The sequence below is a fragment of the Corvus cornix genome, chromosome 4 (assembly GCF_000738735.6).
Source record: "Corvus cornix cornix isolate S_Up_H32 chromosome 4, ASM73873v5, whole genome shotgun sequence".
NCBI classification, from domain to species: Eukaryota; Metazoa; Chordata; class Aves; order Passeriformes; family Corvidae; genus Corvus; species Corvus cornix.
Genome location: NC_046334.1, coordinates 7,574,357 through 7,588,048, shown reverse-complemented (window position 1 = coordinate 7,588,048; position 13,692 = coordinate 7,574,357).

Here is a 13,692-nt window from a genome sequence, read left to right as displayed (position 1 = left end):
TTTCCTTTGGGGTTAGCTCTGCTGGTCTGTCCTTTTACCAAAACCAAGTGCCGGAGGCAGGCTCAGTATCCTGCTGAGGTCTTGCAAGCACTCAGCAGAGCAGGAGGATTGCTTCATCTATTTTTCAGGATGAATTTCTGTTTATGCATACCATGGTGACATCTGCCTGTCTCATGAAAACATGACACTGTCGATTTTGCTTGAGCATGTAAAACCACATTACCTTCGGGCCCTTTCCTGGACGAGTGCTGTCTACTTGGTTGCTCCCTGCTTGGTACATCTGCAGCTGGTTGTTCCTAAGTATAGCGACTTGTAATTCTCCCTCCCGAACTGCTTCTGGAACATTTCTCTACTTTTTTGAGTTCTCTTTGATTGCTAGTCCCAATTTTCAGTCCTTCCTGACTTCATGTTTTCTCTAATTCTACACAGAAGCCTGCCCTCTCTTCTTTCATTAATTAAAGATTGAACAGATCTGTATGAAAGCTGAAGCCCCGTGGGGAGGCTTTTAATATTTGCTTCCATTTTGACAGAGAATATTTGGCAAGTCTTCTGGGAGGTGCTATTGAACCACTCTTGCACCCAGTTTATAGCAATTCAATCTAGACCATGTTTCCCTAGCTTATAAGATTGTAATGTGAAATAATGTCATGTTTTAAAGGAAAGGTACATGATGCTTATTTCTTCTCCCTAACCACATAGCTGGATACCGTGTTGCTGAAGGAAATGAGCCAATTTTAACATGATTTGTTCTTTACAAATCTCTGTTGGCTCATCTTGGTTTTGCCTCCCCAGTTTCAAATAATTTATAACCTTTTCATTTTGCTAAACAGGTCTCCTCATTCCTTTTAAGACTCCAATTAATTATATATTTGTAAGAGACTTGATAGTCCAACTTATTTTATTGTACCTGACAAAGATTTTCCTTAGTACAAACACAGCACATAGTGGTAAATGGAATTGAACTGGATGAATTGAGTAAGGAAACCGAGACAAAGCAAGCTTCTTAGCTTGATGTAAAAGGCATTCAGTTAATGTCCCTTTTTCTGAACACCTCTTTTTAGAGTGGGCAGTCTTGAGTATTTGCTGAGGACAAGTAGCTCCCCAGATCCAATTGGTTGACATTTTGGGTAGGGGTTTTAAAACATATTTAAAAATGGGCATCCTATCTAAAGATTCCGTTTTCCTTAAACTCTGCCCTTAAAATAAGCTAGTGTGCAGAAGGGGCAGCTGTGTTGTTTATCTGCATGATATAGATAATCTTACCGACGAAGCCTTTTGTTATGGTCTTTGTAACTGGTATCATATAAGCAGCTTAAGGCTTCTTTTGCCTATATAAGTCTCCACACTGGCGAGGTTTATAACTCTTACCTCATGTCACTACTGCTGTAAATCAAGGCTTTTGTACAGAATCAGTGAACCTGTTATAAAACTGCATTAAGTTCTTAACTTGGTAAACAGATATGTATTGGAAATCGCATAACAAGCTATTTGTTATGACCCAGGTAGTTATAGCAACTACAGCAGAACACATTTTAATTAACAGTAAGTTTCAGGTTATGCAATTTGACATCTCATATTCAGAACATAAACTCTTTCTGCTCCAAAACTCATTTTCACACAGTCTAAAACAACGGTTTGCACTTTAAAATTTAGTTACATCATGTTCTCCTACCGAAGTAATTGCAAACGTAAGGGCAGGGTTCTTCTGTGCAGGCACAGGTGACTGCTCAGCCCTGAGCATTGATCCATTCTCTGATTCAGTGTCTTGTGTAAGAAATCTGTGAGGCTGGGTTTGTTTTTCCTTTGCTTTTTATGGAAAGAGCTAAGATTCCTTAGATGGGCGAACTTCCTCCAGGTAAGGTACACAAGCACTAGAACATTTCCTCAGGCGTGAGTGGTCCTAGAAGGGAGGCAGGTTTAGACTGAAGGAGAGAAGCCCCAGTTAGCAATCCACCCACCCACCTATCCATCCATCCATCCATCCATCCATCCATCCATCCATCCATCCATCCATCCATCCACCCATCCATCCTCTCCATGTCTGGCACCCCCTCTGCACTCTCCTTCATGCCTGCTACTTCTTCCTTAGCTCCATGCCTTCATGTTATTTATAGCCTGACAGCTAAGAGATTATTAATCTTACTTCTGGAAACTTATAAGTCATACAGTCCTATTGTAAGGGGAATTGAAATAATGTTGTTTTCAAGCTTTCTAGACTTATGATTTCCTTGCTCAGCCACAGGATCTCTACTGCCTAATTATTCCTCATATTTGTAACCTGCTTTGAAAAATAGATTTTGTCCCCGAATATTTATCAGTCAACTGAACTGCCCTTTTGCTCCACTGTAAGTTATTTTTAGGGCTCCAAACACAAATGATTTGAATACTTTGAATAATTTCCATTTCAAAAATTATTATTTTTTCTTTCTTTGTAATTTGCTTCCTATTAATACACAATGTCAGCAGTAATGTAAAGAAAAAAGGCATTAATATTCTCTGCAGCTTTTTCTTTTGTTTTATGAATTATAATACTGGAAGCAAGATGATAGCAGTGTGTAAAATAGTACTCTGGAAATGCTGCTTCTATGGTTAATGAAAAACTTTCTGAAATGGAATCTGAATAGATTAATTTGGTTGTCAAGTGTACAATAAGATGAACAGTAAGTTTTTGATGGGGTTTTTTGTCTTTTTAATTATATAATAATCATGGGTTTTGAGTTTGGGTTTTTCTTTTTCTTTTTTTTTTTGATCTATGTTTTTGTGATTTTTTTACATGAGTTTTGTTTTATTTTTTTTTTTTAATTTATCTTTGTTTTTGTTTTTTTGGGTTTTTTTTGTTTTTTTGAGTTTGCAGACCTGAGGTGAAACACAGTGAAACAGTTCAAGTACATCTTTGGTTGCTTCTAGGAATAAATATATTTTGTGAACTCATGCAGAAATGGTAAATTTACACTGAATTTAGTGTGTGAACATTTAGTAAACACTCAGAATATCTTTCCTGTTAAAAAAGTATTATATCAAACTAAGTAGTTTTGCGTACAAAAGGAAGTCAGAATTTTTTGTGAACCAGCCAGTGCAAATATTTCAGCTGGAGTTGCACTTCAGAGGGGAAAATAGTCTGTCTTGCCATGGATGCATGGTGCTGCTTACATTATCACTAGAACAAACTGTCTTAAAATCAGATTTAAGCATGTATGTATGTGATGAGATAAAAAAAGTGTATGTGAAAAAAGAGAAAGGCAGAGAGAGAAACTGAGACGGAGAAACATTATTTTCCTTGGGTTTATTTGTTAATGAAGTTTGTAGCATGTTTCATGGAATGGAAGACCTTCATTTTGGGAAGCATTTTATCATTTCCTGTTCTTCCAGTAAGAAACCATTCATCAGCTTTCCTGGGATTTCCAGTGTTTAGCAAGACAAGGAGTCCTGGAAAAGTAGCTTTTCTGCCACAGTAGAAAACACTGTAAGCAAGTAATGCTTTAAGTCATGTGCAATGGCAAGTAACATTGGACTGCAGTTTGAGTTACTTGCCCAGTGCAAAAGGTGTAAACCAAGCACTTCTATTCTCTCTGGCTGGCACTCCAAAATCAAGTGCAAATCTGTCTCTGGGTTGAAGTCCAGCTTGTCTCTGTATGCATAATACAGGAGAAAATCTGAGCACATGTGAAAATTTGCAGTTAACATATATAATACTGATTTATCTGGGCTTAAACTGTTCGCTGTGGTCAGAGAAGGGTTATTTGGCAAAGGTGTAAAGAAGCAGCAGGGTGGCACTCAGTGGATATGAATGTGGATATGGCCTTTCCTCTAGCCCAGTGGGTTCTTAGAAATATATGACATCAAGAAATGCTGACAGCCTTTTTTTCTCCTTTTGCTGCTGTTAAGACTACTAACAGCTACATTTTCCCTTTATGTTTTTGTCACTTTATTTTAATTTTTTTTCTGCATTTAAAAAGCCTTAATTCTTCTACTGCATATTTCTGAAAGGAGAAAAGGCAGTAATCTTAGTGCCTACCAAACTGATGGTAAAATATAACAATAAATCACGCTGTTCTGGGAGCCAATACTATCAAGAGAGTAATTTTACTTTCTGATACTTTAAAAGCACTTTTTAAAGCTCTTCCTAGTGATGTACTTATAAATACAAAACAAATATAGGAAAAACACTTTCAAACAGCTAACAGAGAAAGACCTGACAACAAACTAGATCCAAAACCAGTTTGTAGGTAAGTCAGTGTCCCCCTCATAACTCTCTGTGTGATAATTCTGATAACTGTGTGTATGTTATTATGTAAGCATGTACATGTAGGGAGGAATTTTAAATCTAGTGACACTGCTGTAATACAGGATCTGTGGTCAAAATATTTGGAACATTTCCATTGATATCCAGGATGGCTAAAAATTCTGTATGATGTTGCCTTTCATCTTGGGCTATTGTTTGCACATCTGCAGAAACTGTGAGTATGTAAAGTGCTTGCATAGTAACAAAATTATTTGTCAGACAGAAAAATGTTTCTGTAAAATAACATTGTTACTTTTCCTATTTGTGCTAAATCTAGAAATTTCTAATTGATTGTTTTAATTTTTTATTTAAAAATTATTTTTAGTTATAAAAAATTCTCCCATACATGTGGGCATAAGTTTTTGTGAGATAAAATTTTCAGTTTCATTTGAGAGTTTGCAAATCTAAAGATCTAATATTCTTGAAACTGATGCTGTACATTTTTCATGTTACAATAGCAGTTTCATGTCACAGACTTTGTTCCATTTTTTATATTTTTTAGATTGTAATTTCTTTAGAAATCCTTCGTAAGTTTGTGAAAATTAAAGATGTAAAACCATTTAAAAGTACCTTCAGAATAAGTTACTACACCAGAAAAGTGAAAGCTGAATGAGGCCACCCTACCAAATGCTGTTCTGATTTTTCATATCCACACATAGCAGACTTGAGTGTTGTTTGATCCTCCAAACACAAATGTTCCTCCTCCTTCTCTATTCTGTTGTATTTTAAACTCCTCAGTGACCATCTTAACAAAATCTGAAATGCTGTTTTAATTTGTCTTCTGTACACTCTAATAGGTGTCTTTAGACCACTTGAGTTATTCAAACTACTGTTTTTAAACATTTTACCAATAGCTTCCTCTCCCCTCAAACAATAAAGTAAATCATATATTGTGTTGACAGGGCTGTGTTACAAAAGCAAAAAATTTATTTTCTGAAGCAATTACTTATTTCTGCACATCCTAAAAATGTAGTCAGTGTTGTTTAAGTGAGAAGATGGACTAAAAGTGTTGCACAGGAAGGCTATTATTGATTTGGAGAATGGCTTCCAAAGGAATGACAACTGTTACATTGCTTTCTCCAGCCATTCCCTCTTGCTCTACTTGTCCTATCACTCAATGTCTTTGTAAAAAGTTCCTCTCCAGCCCTCTTGTACCCCTTTAGGTACTGGAAGGTACTATAAAGTCCTCCCAGAGGCAGCTTTTCTCCAGGCTGAACAAACCCCAGTTCAAGCTGTCTTCGTAAGAGAAGTACATGACTAACACTACTAACTCTTCGGTGCATCACAGCAAAGAGGTGGATTTCAGTTCATGGTCATTTTACAAGGCTGGATAAAAGTGTGTGGGAGAGAAGGTCTCTTTTATCTTTTTTCTTTTCTTCTTTTTCTCTTTGTCTCCTTTTTTTTCCCCAAAAATTGACATTCTGTAGGATTGCTGTTCCAGGATGTGTTGCTGGTTTACTTTCAAGTTTGTATGATTTATCAAGGACTAATTCAGAACTTTGAGCATTACTTGAAGTGTAGCATGCCAAGCCAAGAAGAAATGTCCAGCAGCACTGCAACTTGGAAGAAATCCCATTTCCTAATAAGTATTAGTCATCATTTCTAAACTCACCAGGAAGATGAAAGTCTTGTTTAGAGTACAAATGAAAACAAAGGTTAAATAGCACTTGTTCACATTATTCAGCTCAGCAGGTAACTATTTGCAGTACACTGCAACAAAATGTGATCTTTTGAAATGAAGAAAAGGTAAAGTAAAATTATAATGACTTAAAGGATACATTAAAATTATGTTTCATATCGCATAGCATTCTCAGATAAAATACCTGAAATATAACATTATTTTGAATGAAATCTAGCAGTCAGCTTTAGAGAAATATATATTAGAAAACGTGGAAGAAGTACATTACAGCAGTAGTATGGTTATTGTGCTCAAGTCTTTTTAAAAATAAAACAAAACCACTTCTCATGATTCTGACAAATGTCTAGATGTTGTACTAATTGATTAGGATTTTGCTAAATCTAATGGAACTGTAAAGCCTTAATGCTTACCTAAGAATCCACTAGAATTTTGAGGCATGAATCATGGTGTCGTCATGCGTCAGCACTTATCGCTCTAATGGTCCACAAATTTAAAAAATAAATATTACAGAAATAATAATTTTCCATCTTGACTAACATAATTCCCATTTTTATGATCTCGCTAAATATTGTCTCTCTCACTTTTAGGGTTTAGTAATGCTTCTATCAGACATATCAGGCAGCCTACCTCATGTCTGCTCATTTTAATAGCCTAAAACTTGTTACCCATTTTTAAAATCCAATTTAATGCTGCCTTCTTCATTTTTCTGACTTTGTAACTATAACTTCTGGCATGAGCTCATAACTATGTTTCTGATGACAGCTTGATCTTGTGCTTCTTTCTCCTTGACTTTATATGACAACCTTTCCCACTGGAGATTTTGTACATTTGTGGAAACTTTCACATTAAAGCAGCCTCTCTTTCATGGTCATGTGTCTTCAAACATCTTCCCTTCTTTTGCTTGTTATGGTTTCTCTTTTTAAAGAGTTTCCTGTGCCTGTACTGAATGAATGGTATAAAAATATGCACAAATTTGCATGATTGCTGCTACATGTTTTTCAGGAAGTCGTTACTGTCTTTAAAGCAGCCTGAGGAATATTTTAGATTGTTGTCACCTCTCCACTACTATAACGAAATAAAATGCATAGAAAGAGAAATAGGATTTACCTTTTCTGCTGGCATGTGTAGCTAACTGCAAATGCTTTAGGCTCAGAGGCAAAAGAAAACAGGCGAAAGAGAGAAATGAAGGGAAGTTATTTAATTACTGCCCAAAGGTCATGTTTTGTAGTGGCAATAATAGGAATGGAAAAATGACACTATGATGCAAATATATGTCTCTATGAGATCTTCCCATAGTAGTTCTGAGGTGAAAGAACACATGGTGTTTCTAGCCATAAGAGACCTGCTATATTATGACTCAATTTTCTAATTCTTACTGAGCTCTTAATTGGACATTAAGTTCCTTTTGCCATATCAGAATTTGCCTAGATCATTGGCTTGATAAGACCTAAGAGGCCAAACCTGTCCCTTACGTGGCTACACTGATTTCCATGAGACCTCAGCAGGGAGAAATTACTTTTATTAGTGTAATATTATTGCTGCATACTGAGGGATGCATGTGTGTTGACATAGCATTCAATTTTAAAAAGATCAGTTTTATATCAGGAAAATTAAGATATATCTTGTGATTATTCCCTCATGGAAATGATTTTTTTTTTTACTCAATGTTTGCTTTTTGAACCAGAAGTCCTTTTCTAGCAGGGTGGGTTCATACTGCAAATAGAAGCAGTCAGGCTGAGCAGACTCTCTGTACACAGCCCTGCTAATGGAAGAGCACTCCTAATCAAGCCAAAATCATTGCTAGTGTAAACAGTTTAAATAGTTAATGAAATTTACTTAGCAAAATGCAAGCTAGTGGATTTACACGTGGACTCCATATAGACAGAGGACTCTGTCCACTACCTGGATTTTAAACAAGCCAGTTAAGGTGCTGAACTTTGCTGTGCATCAGAAACAAACCCATCTTACCTCCAGGTATCTAAATATTGGGATAGACTGAAACACCCTGACTTTCCTTGTTTTGGTATCCAAGGTTTAACTCTGCTTTCACTTCCAAAAGTGTGCTCTGGCTTCCCATGTAGACTTATCATCAAATAGGCCTGGCTGAAATAAGGAGTTCCAGAACAAGGGAGAAGGTGGTAATTACGTTACTTTGCAACAAAGACATTAATAGAGCCTGAATAGCTTGATCAGACTTTTGGGTAACTAAGCTACTTAGTTATTTTTATTCCTTGACAACAAACATAATCCACGTTTTATTTTCTCTGTATCTTCTATTACAGACGAAAATAGAAAAACCCCCAGTTCAAATAATGGAGAAAATAAATTAAAAGGTCAAAGTGTGTTTAAATTTGTCTTTTGAAAAACATCTTGTATTCACTATAAAATAATCCTTGCCTGACTGAAGAGTTGATTTTTCATATGGCAATTTCCTGTGCCCTGAAATCTCCAATCTTGGTTCAAGATGAATGTCCCAGGGATTTTGGAACAGTTCCAATAATAGTATCAAGTGGTCCTGGTGATACCTACTGGCCTTTAAGCTCCCCTTTCATCAGTGAAGTCCTGTTATGTTTTTTTGGAAATAATCCTAAACCCCCACCAAACAAGAAGATTAAAACCAGGTGATGTTGGGCACAGCTACTCTTCAACTGCTGAAAGTCCACATGCATTACCTGTTATCCAAAGAGCTTAATGGCCTCATTTGCTGCAATGATGAGACTCAGTGGAAAGCAAAGGTTGAAAGTAAAGGCTTATGTCTTAAAGACCATGAAGATCTCGATTCACCCTCTAGTAACTTTGTATGTGTCATAGATCTGTAAATATCTTAAGGGTATTCCCTCCCCAAGTTTCCTTTATTTGTGATTGTATGTATGACAACGTGCCTTCTCTTTAACATGGATAAGTATCTTGGCACTCAGCTGAGGGTTAAGCCTGATAAGATTTGTTGAAGTAGACCAGCCTTGACAAAAGGCTTGATTTAGTCATTAGCCATTTCCAGAGCTGGCTATCACACAAAATTTGAAAAGAAGCTAAATACAGCTCTTGTACTGAGAAAAAGGGGAGAAGATTCTCTTCTCTCTACTTGTTCAGTGGTTAAAATACAGCCTCAGGATTATGTGACTTACAGAAAAATAGAATGCCTGTATTATATGGTCCTGGTACTCAACCATCATAAATTCTAGATTGTTTCTAGTGAAGAATGACAAAGGAAAAAATTTGGAAATGTGGGCAAAAGTCTCACACTCCATTATTTATGCTCAGTCATTAAATATTTTTTCTTGAGGGTGCCTAATATCCAGTGCAGTGTGCAAAATACCCTCCTGGAAAATGGGACACCAGCTGGAGCCCCCTGGGCCTTGAAGGGAGGTGGGCCCTGTTTTGATTTGGGAGTTTCCTCTTCTCCTGGAAGACTGCACAAGCCATCCTTGCCCAGATAAGTCCTAGGATTGCCTTTGGGCCAGGACAGGGTTCATTTTTTCAGTAGCCAGGAGGGCCCATTGTTACATAGCACCGCGTGTCATTGCTGGGGGTGGAGATAATGGAGTGGAAACCGGGGTTGGGGAGTGTGGCAGCACAGCTGGGTATTGTTTTTTCTGCATGGTGTCACATTCCAAAGAAGGAACTGTGAGGGGATTCTAAAGATTCCTAGGGTGAAATTAGACACACATGAGGTCAATATTACATCTATGAACAGTATATTAACAAGAAAATTGGCACTAACAGAGGAGATAGAAAAGGCAGAAGCAAAGGAAGGAAAAAAAGAAAGCTGCAGGAAAAAAAGAGAGAGAGTTACCACCATGGATCCTGTTGGTCCAATTCAGTAGCGATGCAGTGCTGGCAGCAATGGGACAGGCCAGTGAGTGGGCAGGGCAGGACAATGACACAGCAGCAGGCAGGACAGCGGCAGATGGCGGGACACCAGGACAGAAGCAAGGACAATGGCATACAGGCTAGGGCTAAGATGGCAGCAGGGACATGGCAATGAGCAGAGGCAAGGGCTGGGACAGTGAAGGCTGGGCAACGTGATGCAGTCCATAATTCCTTATATACTGCATAGCCCCTGTCATGGTCTGATAGTCCAAGGAAAATCGCTGGGATACAGAATTTCTCTTCAGCAGCAGGAGTTCTCTCTGCCCTCGGGGAGAGTAGCCTCGAGAAATCCTCTTAGTGGTAGAGGCTTTCCCCACCCCCCTGAGGGGCTGTCCAGAGAAATCCGCCCAGAGACAGAGACCTTCTCTTCCCCCTGAGGGGATTGTCCAGCAAGAGAGCCTCTCTCTGTGCATGTGGTGTCATGTGCTGTCACAGCCAAGACATGAGCAGCTTTTCTAGTGCTTTCCGTCAACATCAGCAAAACCAGATTCTAAACAAAGTTCAGAACAAAATCCAAACAATGCTGAGGCATGCTTATTCCATTATTAATTTCCCCCTTACACATGGTGAGGGCTTTTTGTCCCATGTGAATCATTTGCCTTTCTCGTACACCCTTTTATTAATATTGTTGCTCTTACTGTTCATTTCTTTTCTCATTGCTGTTTCCAGTAAATTGCTCTTATCTCAACCTATGATCTCTGCCTTTTGTGCCTCCAGTTCTCTTTTCCACCCCACCACGGCATGAAGGGGCTGGGGGATGGGAAGTGAGCGAGGAGCACATGGTTTGGAGGTTTGGGTTCAGTGGGAATACTTAAACTGGGGAACAGCGTTCCTAAACCACAACAGAGTGGCATGTTTTTTGGGAAGGATCAGAAGCACATTGCAGCCAATGTAGGAGAAACACTGAGCTGACTGGATGCTAAGTATGTTGTATCTCTTCGTAAGAAGAGATAAAAATACTTGCTTTGCAAGGCAAGGCAGGGGAGAGGTAGGTTAGGCAAGGAAAGTCCTAGAAGGAGAAGGAAAGGCAAGGCAAGACCTGGAAAAATGGGTGGGGATTTCAAGTTGGGGGATGGGTGAGCAAGTCAATGCAAGGCAGTAGGGGGAAGAAAGGGCAAGAGAAGGCTACAGAGGGAGCAGTAAGGCAATGCAAGGTGTGTGGAAGCAAGGCCAAGCGAAAGAATGGTCAGGAATGACAAGGAAATGCAGGGCTGGATAGGAATGGCAAGCCAAAGCAAGGGAGGGTAGTCCACGCAATAAGTGTTGTAAGAGGAACAGACAACACACGGCAAGGCCATGCAAAAAGAGGTAGGGAAGTCAAGGTGGGGAATCAGTGAGCAAGTCAATGCAAGTCACTGGAGTGGTAGGAAGGGAAAGGAAAGGACGCGGATGGGTCAGGAAGGCAAAGGAAGGGATAGTCAGGAATGGTAAGGAAGTGCAAGGTTGGGTAGGAATGGCAAGGAAATGCCAACAAGGTGTAGGCCTGGCAATGCGAGGACACGAAAGGAAGCACGCAAGCATGGTGGGGGGCATGGGCATGTAAGGAAATGCGAGGCAAGGGAGGGTTAGCAGAGCTTCCTCTGCAAGTAAACTGTGGGGATTTGTTGTTGTAATGGCTGTAAAGAGAACCACGTGTCAGCAACTTGGTAACCTAAGACACCCACCTCTCCAGAGCTAGTCCTGGTCCTCTACGTCTGAGATTGAGGAGTTATTCCAGTAAATACCATCTTCTGTTTCAGGTCCAAGGGTGACTCAAAGCTGTTCTACTATTAGATCTGAGAGAAAAATGCATTATTTAAAGTGATAGGAATGAGTCCCTCTTAAAAGAGAGAAAAGGGAAAAGTTGATTTAAAAGCCTGCTTTGATATCATTAACATTTTCTGTACTTCGGCAAACGCTCTTCTCCTTGTCCCAATGTCATTTTAACAAGAAGGAAGTAGAAAGAATGTCATCAGAAAAGAAGGAAACAATTTTCAGAGCAAAAGTTTTGATAAGCCCATGCCTACATACAAAATTACACAAAATATAATTTATTTGCTAATTTTTTCCAAAACAGATGAAACAAAGTTGCTTGGAATTTTCAGGATGATTCACATTTTTACATTTATTATTTTTTAACAAAAAAAGTAAATTAGTACTTTTTATAAAGCTAAATTATTTCTAGTTAAATAATTTAATCAATAAAAGGCTCAGACAACACTTTTTTTGTATACAAGGCCTTTATAAATTAGTTATGTGCATAATTTGTCTTCCCTGCAGCTGTCTAGTAGTGCAGTTTTAGTGACAACCTATTTACATTCCTTCTAATTGTATGAGCAAGATCTCAGATAAACATCACTTATATGGCAACTGAATAATTGTTTGACAGCATTTTACATCTTTGATGAAACATGAAGAAAAAATCCACTAACAATGTCACTGCTGCCAGGACCAGTTATCACTCTGCAAAATCCAAACTTCAATGCTATGAAACTGTGATTATAAAAACTACAATTTTTTATGTATGTATCTATTCGGACTATTGCACTTGATAATTCAGTTCATGGATTGTATGGAAAGCAGTACATGATTTTAACAAGCAGTCTTAAATGAGCAGATTAACAGGTAGAAGGAAAGGGATTAGGCTTTTATCTAACATCAACATTGTGTGAGAGAATATCCGCTCTGCTGGGAATAATTAGTTTGTTTAAACCTCCTTAGATTTAAAAGTGTCATTTGTATCAATTGAGTGTTTACAATTCTGTTCTTACCTTTTCAATCCTGTTTTTCATGGCTTTATACAGCAATATACATTAAAAATTGATTAAAGGCATGTTCCTCTATTTTTGCCAATGTTTTTACTTCTCATGTAGTAATGAATGCATTTCTCTTAAGAAGTCAAACTATAATGAATATATTTGTACATACCCAAATTCTCAGTTTGAATGGTTATTTGTGCTTCATCAAGCAAGCATTTTAAAACTTAAATGGTACTTGTCTTTTTTAACCACCTTTAGACCGTAACTGATGACAAATCTGCACATGATCCTGTGACTACCATGGTAATTTCCATTCCACTGTTAGTTAAATAGCTTCATTTGGGATAGAGAGCATAGAGTAGAGTCAATGAGAAAGCCACACTGGCCAAAGCAGCCTTTGATATACTGACAAACTGTAAAAATCCAAGATAATCCAAAGTGCTCAGAAATTTCAACAGCCAAATCAACTTTCTGTATTAAATGTGTTGCACATGGTCCCGTCAATAATAACACGTGCAATAGAAAGCACACTCTCACATGACTAATTCTATTCCTTTTTCTTTTAGCTTCCAGTAACCTGTACATACATATGTATTCACACACACACACATACGAACATGTATTTCATAAAATCATAGAAAAGTTTGGGTTGGAAGGGACTTTGAAGATCATCTAGTTCCAAACCACCTGCCATGAGCAGGGATGCCACCCACTAGACTAAGTTCCTCCAGGCCACATCCAACTTGGTCTTGAAATTTATAGTTATCTGTATTTGTATGTATTCTTACCCATAATAAATATATTATAAATTTCTTTCTCCCATATGCATTTCAGTTATTTTTTCTCTACGGAGTTTTTCTAATGTCTATTTGATGTTTTTGGGGACTTCAAAAAGTGACTTTTTTGCTAAACCCCTCCTCCATAGATTTTATTACAAGCCACATGTACTTTGAGTTATCATAGGGGTAAAGCTACCCCTTCAGAGGGGTATTTGCATCACTACTCACTAGTCGGTGCTGGATTTAACATCATATAATCACAGCGACTACTTTTGTCTTTTTTTTCTGTCTTGTGTAGCCTCTAGGTTAAGATTAGCCTGTGAGTAGCTTCAAAGAGTAGCCATGTAGTACAAAATAATTTCATTTTATTCAGTTTCTGCCCAT